At 40.2% G+C, this 12,344-nt stretch overlaps 1 pseudogene across 1 annotated transcript in view; it reads left to right on the plus strand.

Annotated features, from left to right (window-relative positions):
- The window catches only part of LOC308552475 (non-selective voltage-gated ion channel VDAC1 pseudogene), a 14,102-nt pseudogene extending 2,182 nt beyond the window's left edge, over positions 1–11,920 (plus strand). The window contains exon 2 of the transcript in view: positions 11,065–11,920. The product of the transcript in view is annotated as a non-selective voltage-gated ion channel VDAC1 pseudogene (transcript). The remainder of the gene's footprint in view (positions 1–11,064) is intronic.
- Positions 11,921–12,344: the final 424 nt, after the last annotated feature.

A 12,344-nucleotide genomic window follows, 5' to 3' on the forward strand; every position in this document is an offset into this window, starting at 1 on the left:
GCTACACTGACACTCTCCTGAGGCCAAACTGGAATTAAAATTAAAATATAGAAAAACCATCCTGAAAAACAATTGAAGACCAACTGGAGAGCACCCTCATAACCAAGGAGGAAAAGTGGTGACCACATATAGACTGGTAGGAAGTGCAGAGGTGCAAGAGAACTGGCTGGGCTCCAACAGGCAGCAGCTGAAGGTCCCAAGGGGTATCTCAACTGTGGGGGGTTCCCACTGAGGATTCTGGGGCCTAAACCCCAGGCTGGGCTTCCCAGCCAAGAGCATCAGAACTGAGAAAGGTGCCCACAAAACATATGGCTGTGAAAATCAGCCGGATTTCTGCCTGCCAAGCAGAGATAGCTGGAAATGCAGGCACCCTCTTAAAGAGCCAACATATAAAGTATGGTGTGCAGCCACCCAGCTTGGGCTCCAGCAGAGGGAGGGCAGAGTGGACTGGAGCTCTGTGGACAGAACGTAGGGTTGTGGGCTCTGGAGAGTGCGATCAAAGGGCACCCATCTGGACTTGTGCTGAGTCATTCCCCCATACTGCAGAGGATGACTTTCTCAGACAGACAATTGGCAGCTTTTTCCTGAGGGGGAAGCAGTTGCCCCTCCCTCTGGAAAACCTCTTGCCCTACCCAGAGGAGTTTCTACAGCCTGAGGCTTGTTAAGAGACTGATAACAAACCAGCCACCCCACCATGTGGAGTTTCTACAGCCTGAAGCTCGTTAAGAGAATCACATTAATCAGCTTGCAAAAAGAGGCACACCTCCAAGTGCTTTGAGTCCGCCTGATCTGCTTCTGGACCCCCGCCTTGGAAACGCAGACTTTGGTGTGTATGTTAGTCCTGTCCAAATGCACCCAGCCCCAGCAGAGGAGACCTCAAGCCAAGGGTTGTTAATAGCTCCAAACAGGTTACTCAGGGCCAGTCACAAACTGCATCTGACCAGAGAACCAGAGAACCTCCAAAAAGACTGAGAGTCTTAGCAGATCTACCTAATACATAGAAACAAACCCAAACAGGCAGCCAAAATGGAAAGACCAAGAAACAAGCCCCAAATGAAAGAACAAGAGAAGTCTCCAGAAAAAGAGCTAAATGAAATGGAGATAAGCAATCTCTCAAATATAGAGTTCAGAATACTGATTGTAAGGATGCTCAAAATCAAGAAAAAAGATATGGCAATGATGAATGAAATTAATAATGACATAGCAGAAATAAAGAATACATTGGAGGGAATAACAGCAGATTAGAGGAAGCTGAGCCTCGGATCAGTGAATTAGAAGACAGGGTAGAAAAAAACCAACTGTTTTTCCAAAAAAAAAAAAAAATTTAAAAAAAGGAGGACAGTCTAAGGGGACTGTGGGACAACATGAAAAGTAACAATACTCACATTATAGGAGTGCCAGAGGAGGTTGAAAGTAAGCAAGGGTTAGAGAACCTGTTTGAAGAAATAATGGCAAAAACTTCCCTAACCTGGTCAAGGAAAAAGTCACACAAGTTCAGGAGGCACAGAGAGTCCTAAGCAAGAAGAATCCAAAGAGGCCCATGCCCAGACACATCATAATTAAAGACAAAGAGAATCTTAAAGGAAGCTAGAGAAAAGGAATCTGTTACCTACAAAGGAGCCCCAATAAGGCTGTCAGCTGACTTCTCATCAGAAACTCTACCGGCCAAAAGGGAATGGCATGAAGAATTCAAGGTAATGCAAAACAAGGATCTGAAACCAAGACTACCCTATCCAGCAAGATTATCATTCAAGATAGATGATAAAGTAAAGAGCTTCCCAGACATAAAAAGGCTAAAGGAGTTTATCACCTTCAAACCACATTACAGGAAATGTTAAAGAAACTGCTGTAGCCCTGCTGGTGTGGCTCATTGGTTGAGTATCTACCTATGAACCAGGAGGTCTCGGTTCAATTCTCTGTCAGGGCACATGCCCCAGTTGTGGGCTCAATCCCCAGTAGAGGGCATGCAGGAAGCAGCTAATCAATGACTCTCCCTCATCATTGATGTTTCTATCTCTCTCTCCTTTCCTCTCACTGACATCAATAAAGGATATTAAAAAAAGAAAGAAACTGCTGTAATTAGTAGAAATAGAGAGAGAGAGAAACATAGGTATAAAGAATTAAAAATGGCAATAGATAAGTATCTATCAATAATAACCTTAAATGTAAATAAATTAAATGCCCCAATAAAGAGATATAGTGTGGCTGAATGGATAAGAAAACAGGACCCAAATATATGCTGTCTACAAGAGACCCACCTCAGAACAAAAGACACACAGGATGAGAGTGAAGGGATGGAAAAAAGTTTCCATGCAAATGCAAATAAAAAAAAGCTGGGGTAACAATACTCATATCAAAAAAATAGACTTCAAAATGAAGACCATAACAAGAGACAAGAAAGGTCATTATGTAGTACTAAACTGATCAATCCAACAGGAGGATATAACAGTGATAAACATATATGCACCCAATATAGGAGCACCTAAATTTATATATATAAAAAAAAAAAGTTCTAGAGAACTTTAAGGGAGAGCTCTTTAACACTCCATTGACTTCACTGGATAAATCTTCCAGACAAAAAAATCAGCAAGGAAACAGTGACCCTAAGTGACACGCTAGTTCAGGTGGATTTAATTGACATTTACAAAACATTCCATCCCAAAGCTGCAGAAATTACATTCTTCTCAAGTGCACACAGTCACATTCTCAAAGATATACCACAGTTAGGACACAAAACAAGTCTTTACAAGTTCAAGAAGATTGAAATCATATTAAGCATCTTCTTGGACCACAATGGCATGAAATTAGAAATCAGCCACAATAAAAACACTAAAAAACATTCAAACGCATGAAGGCTAAATAGCATGTTTTTAAACAATGAACAGGTTATCAAAGAGATCAAGAAAGAAATCAAAAACTTCCTGTAAACAAATGAAAATGATCACACAACAACTCCAAATCTATGGGACACAATGAACTTTCCTGAGAGGGAAGTTCATAGCACTACAAGCCTAGGTCAAAAAAAAAAAAAGAAAGAAAAACTTCTAATAGACTCTCCAAACCTACAACTTAAAAACTTAGAAAGAGAACAACAAGAAAAGCCCAGAGTAAGTAGAAAGAAGGAAATAATAAAGATCAGAGCAGAAATAAATGGCATAGAGACTAAAAAAAAAAAAAATACAAAAGATAAATGAAACCAAGAGCTGCTGCTTTGAAAAGATAAGCAAGATTGATGAACCTCTAGCCAGACTCATCAAGAAACAAAGAGGACTCAAACAAAATCAGAAACAAAAGAGGTGAAACAACTGACCCAATAGAAATACAAAGGATTGTAAGAAAAGACTATGAACAACTATGCAGCACCAAACTAGACAACCTGCATAAAATGGAAAAATTCTTAGAAAAAACGCAACCTTCCAAAACTCAATGAGGAAGAGTCAAAAAACCTGAATAGGCAGATAACCACTGATGAAGTTGAAGCAGTAATCAAAAAACTCCCAGCACACAAAAGACCTGACCTGGATGGCTTCACAGGGGAGCTTTACCAAACATTCCAAGAAGAATTAATACCTACCCTCCTCAAACTATTTCAAAAAATCCAAGAGGAAGGAACTTCCAATCTCTTTTTACGGGGCCAGCATTAGCCTAATTTCAAAACCAGATAAAGACACTACAAAGAAAGAGAATTACAGGTTAATATCCCTAATGAACATAGATGCTAAAATCCTCAATAAAATATTAGCAAATCAGATCCAGCAATATGTTATAAAGATCATACACCATGACCAGGTGGGAATTATTCCAGAGATGCAGGCTGGTACAGTATTCACAAATCAATGAACGTGATACAACACATAAACAAATTGAAAGAGAAAAATCACATGATCGTATCAATAGATGTGGAAAAAGCATTCAATAAAATCTAACATCCATTTTTGATAATAACTCTCAGCAAAGTGGGAATAGAGAGATCATACCTCAACATAATAAAAGCCATATATGACAAACCTACAGCCAACATCATACTCAATGGGCTAAAACTGAAACCATTTCCTCTAAGAACAGGAACAAGGTGAGGTGCCCACTTTCCCCACTCCTATTCAACATAGTATTGGAAGTCCTAGCCACAGCAATCAGACAAGAAGAAAACATAAAAGGCATCCAAATTGAAAAGGAGGAAATAAAACTGTCATTATTTGCAGATGGCATAATATTGTACATAGAAAATCAAAAAGACTGCACCAAAAAACTACTAGATTTAATAAATGAATTCAGCAAGGTAGCAGGATACAAAATAAACATGCAGAAATTAATGGCATTTTTATACACCAATAATGTACACTCAGAAAGAGAAACTAAAAAAACAATCCCATTTACCATTGAAACTAAAAAAATAAGATACCTAGGAATAAACTTAACCAAAGATGTAAAAGACTGGTGCTTGGAAAACTACAAGACACTGAAATAAGAAATAGAGGAAGATATAAGCAAATGAAAAATATACCATGTTCATGGATTGGAAGAATTAACATCATTAAAATGTCCATACTACCCAAAGCAATCTATAAATTCAATGCAATCCCTATTAAAATATTAGCAGCATATTTCACAGATCTAGAACAAACACTTCAAAAATTTATATGGAACCAAAAAAGACCACGAATAGCAATGGCAATCTTGAGAAAGAGGAACAAAGTTGGAGGGATCACAATATCAGATATCAAGTCATACTACAAAGCCACTGTGATCAAAACAGCCTGGTACTGGCACAGGAACAGACACATAGATCAGTGGAACAGAACAGAGAACCCAGAAATTGACCCATGCCATTATGGTCAATTAATATTTGACAAAGGAGGCAAGAACATACAATGGAGTCAAGACAGTCTCTTCAACAAATGGTGTTGGGAATATTGGAAAGGTACATGTAAAAAAATGAAACTAGACCACCAAATTACATCATACACAAAAATAAACTCAAAATGTATAAAAGACTTAAATGTAAGACATGAAACCATAAAAACCCTAGAAGAAAACATAGGCAGCAAAATCTCACACGTCTCTCGTGGCAATATGTTTGCCTATACATATCCTAGGGCAAGAGAAACAGGAGAAAATAAACAAATGGGACTGCACCAAAATAAAAAGCTTCTTCACAGCAAAAGAAATCATCAACAAAATGAAAAGGAAGCCCACTGTATGGGAGAACATATTTCCAGTGACATATATAATAAAGGGGTAATATCCAAAATATGTAAGGAACTCATACGACTTAACAAAAGGTAGACAAACAATTCAATTAAAAATGGGCAAAGAATCTAAATAGACAGTTCTTCAAACAGGACATGCAGATGGCCAAGAGACACATGAAAAAATGTTCAGTCACTAATCATCAGAGATGCAAATTAAAACCACAGTGAGGTATCACTTTACACCTGTCAGAGTGGCTGCCATCAACAAATCAAGGAACAACCAGTGCTGGTGAAAGTGTGAAGAAAAGGGAACCCTTATACACTCCTGGTGGGAATGTAGACTGGTGCAGTCACTGTCGAAAGCAGTATGAAGTTTCCTCAAAAAATTAAAAATTGAATTCCCATTTGACCCAGTGATCCCACTTCTAAGAATATATCCCAAGAAACCCGAAACACCAATCAGAAAGAACTTACGCACCTCTATATTCATAGCAGTGAAATTAACAATAGCTAAGATCTGGAAACAGCCCAAGTGCCCATCAGTAGATGAGTGAATAAAAAAGCTGTGGGACATTTACACCACAGCTGTAAAAAAGAGCATGGGGACCTGGCCAAGAAGACCCTGGAGGTCACCGTTTGGGATTATGACAGTGGAAAATCCAACGATTTCATTGGTGGTGTGGTTCTGGGCATCAATGCAAGGGCGAGCACCTGAAGCACTGGTTTGACTGTCTGAAGAACAAGGAAGGACAAGCGGATCGAACGCTGGCACACACTGACCAACGAACTCCCTGGGGCTGTGCTCAGCGACTGACTGGCCCCCACCTGCCACCGCACCCACCCTTGCCTGTCACTTGGCCCAACACAGGCCTTGCCCTGGGCTTCCTCAGCTGCCACCAAGGGCCTCAGCCCCCACATTGGGAGAGACCCAGGACACCTGCTCGGACACAGAACCACTGTAGCCCCCTCTTGGAGGCCATGGAGGACCCAGCCACTCCAAGGGACAAGGGCTGAGGGCCTGGCCTCCTTTCATCCCCTGGGGCCTGATAGGGGGGAAAAAAAAGAAAAAGAAAAAACAAAAGAAGAAGGATCGCTTATCCTTTGGGACAGCATGGAGGGAACTGGAGAGTATTATGCTAAGTGAAATAAGCCAATCAGAGAACAACAAGTACCACATGATCTCACATACATGTGGAATGTAATAAAATAAACTGATGAACAAAATGGATCCAGAGACATAGAAGCATGGAACAGACTGAGGGATCTCAGAAGGAAGGTGGGGGTGGGGGAGTGGGTGGGGAGAGAACTTATATGTTTATAAGCATAACCCATGGACACAGATATTGGTCTGGGGAAGGCCTTGGAGTGGGCTGGATGTGATCAATGGGGGTAAAAAAGGGACATCTTTAATATTTTCAACAATAAAGATTTTTAAAAAATAGTACAATGTATTCCCTTCACCGAGATCTACTAATTGTTAACATTTTGCCATATCTGCTTTATCACTTTTCATACACCGACAGTACTTGACTTATAATGGCTAGACTTAAGATTTTTTTACTTTACAATAATGCGAAAACAATATGCTTTCAGTAGAAACCGTTCTTTAAATTTGGACTTTCCCTGGGCTAGTGATATGCAATATGCTATATGATACTTTCTCGTGATGCTGGGCACTGGCAGTGAGCCACAGCTCCCAGTCAGCCATGAGATCAGTAGGATAAGCAGTCAATACTTTCCAGTATACTGTGTTGCTAGTGGTGTTTTGTTGGTGTGTTTTTTGGATATTACTCTTGTATTTTTGCATCCCATCATGTCTACAAAATGCCCATCTGTGTCTCCTGCTTTGAGTGAGAAGAGGAAAGGCAATTATTCTTGAGATGAAACTCAAGATAATTGTCCAACTGTAATCTAATGTAAGCATTCTGAGCATGTTTAAGGTAGACTAGGCCAAGCTATGATGTTTGGTAAGTTAGATGTAGTAAATGCCTTTTCAAGTTATGATTGGTTTATCAGGGTGTAACTCTATCATAAGTCAAGGAGCATCAGTGTGTGTGTGTGTGTGTGTGTGTGTGTGTGTGTGTGTGTAGATTATATATATTATTCATAACTCTAAATTGTTCAGTGTATGTTTTATAAGAACAAGAGCATATATCAATCAAGTCAGGAAATTTAACAAGTCCATAATCCCACTAATCCGTGTCCCACTAATATCCTTTGTAGCAATTTTCCTCTGATCCAAATATAATCTAAGATCACCTATTGTATTAATTATCATGTCTTTTTTAGTCTCCCTTATTATGGAATAGTTAGTTCCTCAGACTTCCCTGACAGTAACATTTTTTATTAAAATTATTTATTTATTTATTTATTATTTATTTATTTATTTATTTATTTGAAAGAGAGAGAGAGAAGGGAGAGAGAGGGAAACATCAATTTGTTGTTCCACTTATTTGTGCATTCATTGGTTGATTCTTATATGTGCCCTGACCTGATCAAACCTACAACCTTGGTTTATAGGGACAACTCTCTAACCGACTACCTAGCCAGGTCCTGATAATGACATTTTTGAAAAGTACCAAACATTTGAAGAGACCAGTTATAGAAAATCCCTCAGCCCTAGCCAGTTTGGCTCAGTGGTTGGAGCATCAGCCTGTGGACTGAAGGGTCCCGGGTTCAATTCCAGCCAAGGGCAAGTTGGTTGCAGGCTTGATCTCCAGCCTGTTGGGGCATGTGTGGGAGGCAACCAATTAATGTGCCTCTCTCATATCAATGTTTCTCTCTCTCTCTTTTCCAATCTCTCTGAAAAGCAATGGAAAAAATATCCTTGGGTAAGGATTTAAAAAAAAGAAAAAGAAAATCCCTCAATGGTTTTGTCTGACAGTTTCCTCATAATTAAATTCAGGTTATGCATTACAGAAGAATTACTACATGTGTGACATTGTGTCCTCAGTGAAGTATCTGTCAGTTTGTCCTTTTGATGGCAATGGTAGACATTTTTAAGGCTAACAAATTGTTTTCCAGCTCTATTAGTGTGTAATGTTCTTAGTAGTGTATGACAGATTGGTACACATATTTGATAAAACTGTTAATATTTCATAAGAAAAGGACTCAGGCACAGTATGGTAAAATTTATGGCAATAGAAATCCTTGAAATTGACCTTATGTTGTTCAGTATTCTAATGAACTGAGCTAAACCAGATGATAGGTTTCTCTCACCTTGTTAGTTTTTCCATTGATAACTATTCTTCACAATCCCAGAGATAGATTTCCAGGATTATGTCTCCCTCTATCATCACTAGGTCAAGATGAGGTAACACATATTCATTATTTTGGATTACAATCCCTTCTTCCATTTATTTTTACAGTGTCCTGCAAATGTCAGGGGTTGGGGAGTGAAAGCAGAAATCTAATGACACGTGTATTTATGAAATTAATGTTTGCAACAGATATAACACTGTCCAGATCAACGTACTTTTGTTTTTGGAATACAGTATGTTGATATTTATTATTTATTTATCATAATTTTGAGACATTAAAAATACAGAAAAGTACTGTGGATAAAAAAAAAAAATGTTGTATGGAAAGTAACCTCAGGAGGTGATCTGATAATAAATTCCTGAATGGGTAGGAAACAATGTGTAGTCACACCCCAGGCATATAATTCTTTACTAAAGGCTTATCTTACCCTTTAGCAAGCCTTGTCCATGGCTTCTGTGCATCTAGGTTAACACATATTGGAAATAAATTTTAACTACCTTCAAGAGACCAAATAATGTTGTTAACTGTCCTGTAATCCAATCCCTATCTTACTTTCTTCCACCACCATGTAATCTTCCTTTCATTCCCTCCTTAATTACAAATACGTAAAAGAAGCTGCAAAACTTTTACTCTTTGGAGCATTTGAGATCTTGCTCCCTGGCATATGTCATCAGTTTGGCTCAAATAAACTCATTTTTATGAGTTTCTCTACAGGTTTGTATGCTTCTTACATTAACACAACAAAGAATAACTCAAATACATACATAGTCATATACCACCACCCAGAACTGACAATTAACATTTGTCACATATGTCACATTTGTCCTAAGACTTCATTTTTATTATTTATTTATTTAATTTTTAATCCTCACCCGAGGATATTTTTTCCATTGCTTTTCAGAGAGAGAGACAGCGAGTGAGAGAGAAAGAGAAACATCAATGTGAGAAAGACATTTATTGGTTGCCTCCAGGGACAGGGATCCAGCCTGCAACTGAGGTATGTGCCCTTGATCAGAATCGAACCCAGGACCCTTTAATCCATGGGCCAACACTCTAACCACTGAGCCAAACTGGCAAGGGCCTAACACTTCATTTTTTAAAATTTTTATTTAATATATCTTTATTGATTTCAGAGAAAGGAAGGGAGAGGGGGAGAGAGAGATAGAAACATCAATGATGAGAGAGTCACTGATCGAGCCCCCAACCCAGGCATGTGCCCTGACCAGGAATCGAACCCCGATCGCCTGGATCCTAGGTTGACGCTCAACCGCTGAGCCACGCCCGGCTGGGCAACACTTCATTTTTAAAATGAACAAAATAGTGATACAGATATAGTTAACATCCCCTCCCCCACGATAATGCTCTTTACAACCAGTTTCTGCAGTATTTTGCTGATTCACCAAGGAATGGCCAGGTCCTGTCTGATAAGAATGTGGTAAGCTTCACAGAGACAGTCTCTGGAATGAAAAAGTTATTGTTAGTAGATGCAAAAATTAACTATTGGTAGTTTCCCAAATCCAATTTCCTCCTGCTAACTTAGGTCTTGTGGAGAAGCTTTATTAAAACAACTTTTCAGGTAAATTCAAAAATCCCACTCCTAGATAAGCCTATTTACTTATGGCTTCACCAAAATCACTGACCTAAATTCCTGTCAGTTTGTCACAGAGATGGTTTTCTAGCTCACTGTCTCACCTGCTCTGCAAGCTGAGGCTTCAGTCTGTGGTTTAATTAGAAATTGAGTTAGAAGAATAGATAAACTAACTCTTGAGTTTGTTTGCTGGGGAGGACACAAAGAGAGACTCAAGGTAAATGTAAATCATCTCTATCTTGAAGGGTGAGGAATTAATTTTAAGAAGAAAAAAATACATGGTAGCAAAAAATAGTGAAACTTTAAGTTAGGCATTTGCACTTTTTGCTTATTTTCAACCAATTTTCCTCACAGCAGAAAGAGTGGTAGAAAACCTAGATAGCATCTAGCCCCAATTTATAATCCTCTAGTGGCTTCCATTTGCTCACGAACACCTTACACTGTGGACTGTGTGAGTGCTACCTGACCTGGCCCTATTTGTGTGACCTCATTACTCCTGTTCCCTTGTTCTTCACCTCAAAGTCTTACTGGTTTCTTTTCAGTTCCTGGAAAACAACAAGTATTTCACTTGAGAAGTTATTTTTTTCTACTTACCGGTTAGCTTTCTTTAGGTATAAAATAGCCCCTCCTGGGAGAGAGCTTTGCATAAACACCCTTTCATCTTATTTTCTATTCCAGCCCTCTTTTTTGTTAACTTCAGGACAGGCCACAATTAAAAAAAAAATTCCTCTTATTTTTTCTTGGTTTTAGTCTGGTTTTTCAATGAAAATGTCAGCTTTACAAGGGCCGTGTCTGACGTACTAATCATTGTTTTTGTCAGCATCCAGCACAATGCATGGTACGTAGTGGGGGTTCAATAAATAACTGATGAAATGAGAATGGATAAAATGAGTCTTGAGTTTAGAATTTATAATCACATCTGGCTGCAGGCTAGAACTCTGTATCACTCATAAGATCTGTAAAAAGAAAACAAAACAAAGCCCTTACACTGCTCTGATGAAAGTCAAATGATTTCTGTAAAAGACTACATTATTTTACACCGCTGGTGAAAAAAGTATCCCTGGCCGTGCCCGCGGCTGAGCGGAAGGCGGCCGCGCCTCCGCGTGTTCATCTTGGCAAACCCGCCAGGGACGTCTTCACCAAGGGCTACGGGTTTGGCCTAATAAAACTTGATTTGAAAACAAAATCTGAGAATGGACTGGAATTCACAAGCTCAGGTTCAGCCAACACTGAGACCGCCAGAGTGACGGGCGCCTGGAAACCCGGCGCCGGGGCCTGCGCGCGCCCGAGGTCCGCGGAGCAACGGAGCCCCGACGGCGCCAGGCGCGGCGATGGCCGCTCGCGGACTGAGGCTGACCTTCGATTCGTCCTCCTCGCCAAACACTGGGGGGAAAGATGTTAAAATCAAGACAGGGTGCAGGCGGGCCCCATCAACCTGGGCTGCGACGTGGCTTGGACACCGCCGGGCCTCGGCCACGGGCTCTGCGGGCGGGCGGCTGCCGTGGGAATTTTGAGACCGCGAGTGGCCCAGAGCGACTTCGCGATTGGCTACAAGACGGATGAATTTCAGCTTCATACTAATGTAAACGACGGGACAGAGTTTGGTGGCTCCATTTATCAGAAGGTCAATAAGAAGTTGGAGACCGCCGTTAACCTCGCCCGGACGGCAGGAAACAGGTGCACTCGCTTGGGAATAGCGCCGAGTGTCAGAGCGACCCTAACGCCTGCTTCTCGGCTAAAGTGAACTCCAGCCTGATAGGGTTAGGCTGCTCAGACACTAAAGCCAGCTCTCCAACTGACACTGTCAGCTCTGCTGGATGGCAAGAACGTCAATGCTGGCGGCCACAAGCTTGGGCTAGGACTGGAATTTCAAACATAAACGAAGACTACAGTCGTTTAATTTTAAACTGTTTTGCAGCATAGCTACCTTCAGAATATAGTGTACCTTTTAATGTTGTATGGGATGCAAGTATTGCTAAATGTCATGTTAGACCTCCAGGTTAAAGATGATTCAGCTTTAAGGTGTTACCCTTTCAGAGGTACAGAAGAAATCCAATTCCCAAACAGGCCCTTTCAGCTGTTGACTTGGGGGGAACGTGGCAGCCCCTAGAGATGTCAGGTTTCTTTTTTATCTAGACACGGCTGCAAGTGGAAGCTGATGACTTGTAAGCACTTTGTAAATTTGTATTGCTTAAATGTATGAAATTATAACTTCATGAGTATTGAATCTTGATTTCCCACCCTAACTGAGAGAGGCTCACTGTTTGATGGTGTGTTCAAACTCATCTGACGGGACTTTTTTA

This window comes from Miniopterus schreibersii (genome assembly GCF_964146895.1).
Source record: "Miniopterus schreibersii genome assembly, chromosome: 2".
Taxonomy (NCBI): Eukaryota; Metazoa; Chordata; class Mammalia; order Chiroptera; family Miniopteridae; genus Miniopterus; species Miniopterus schreibersii.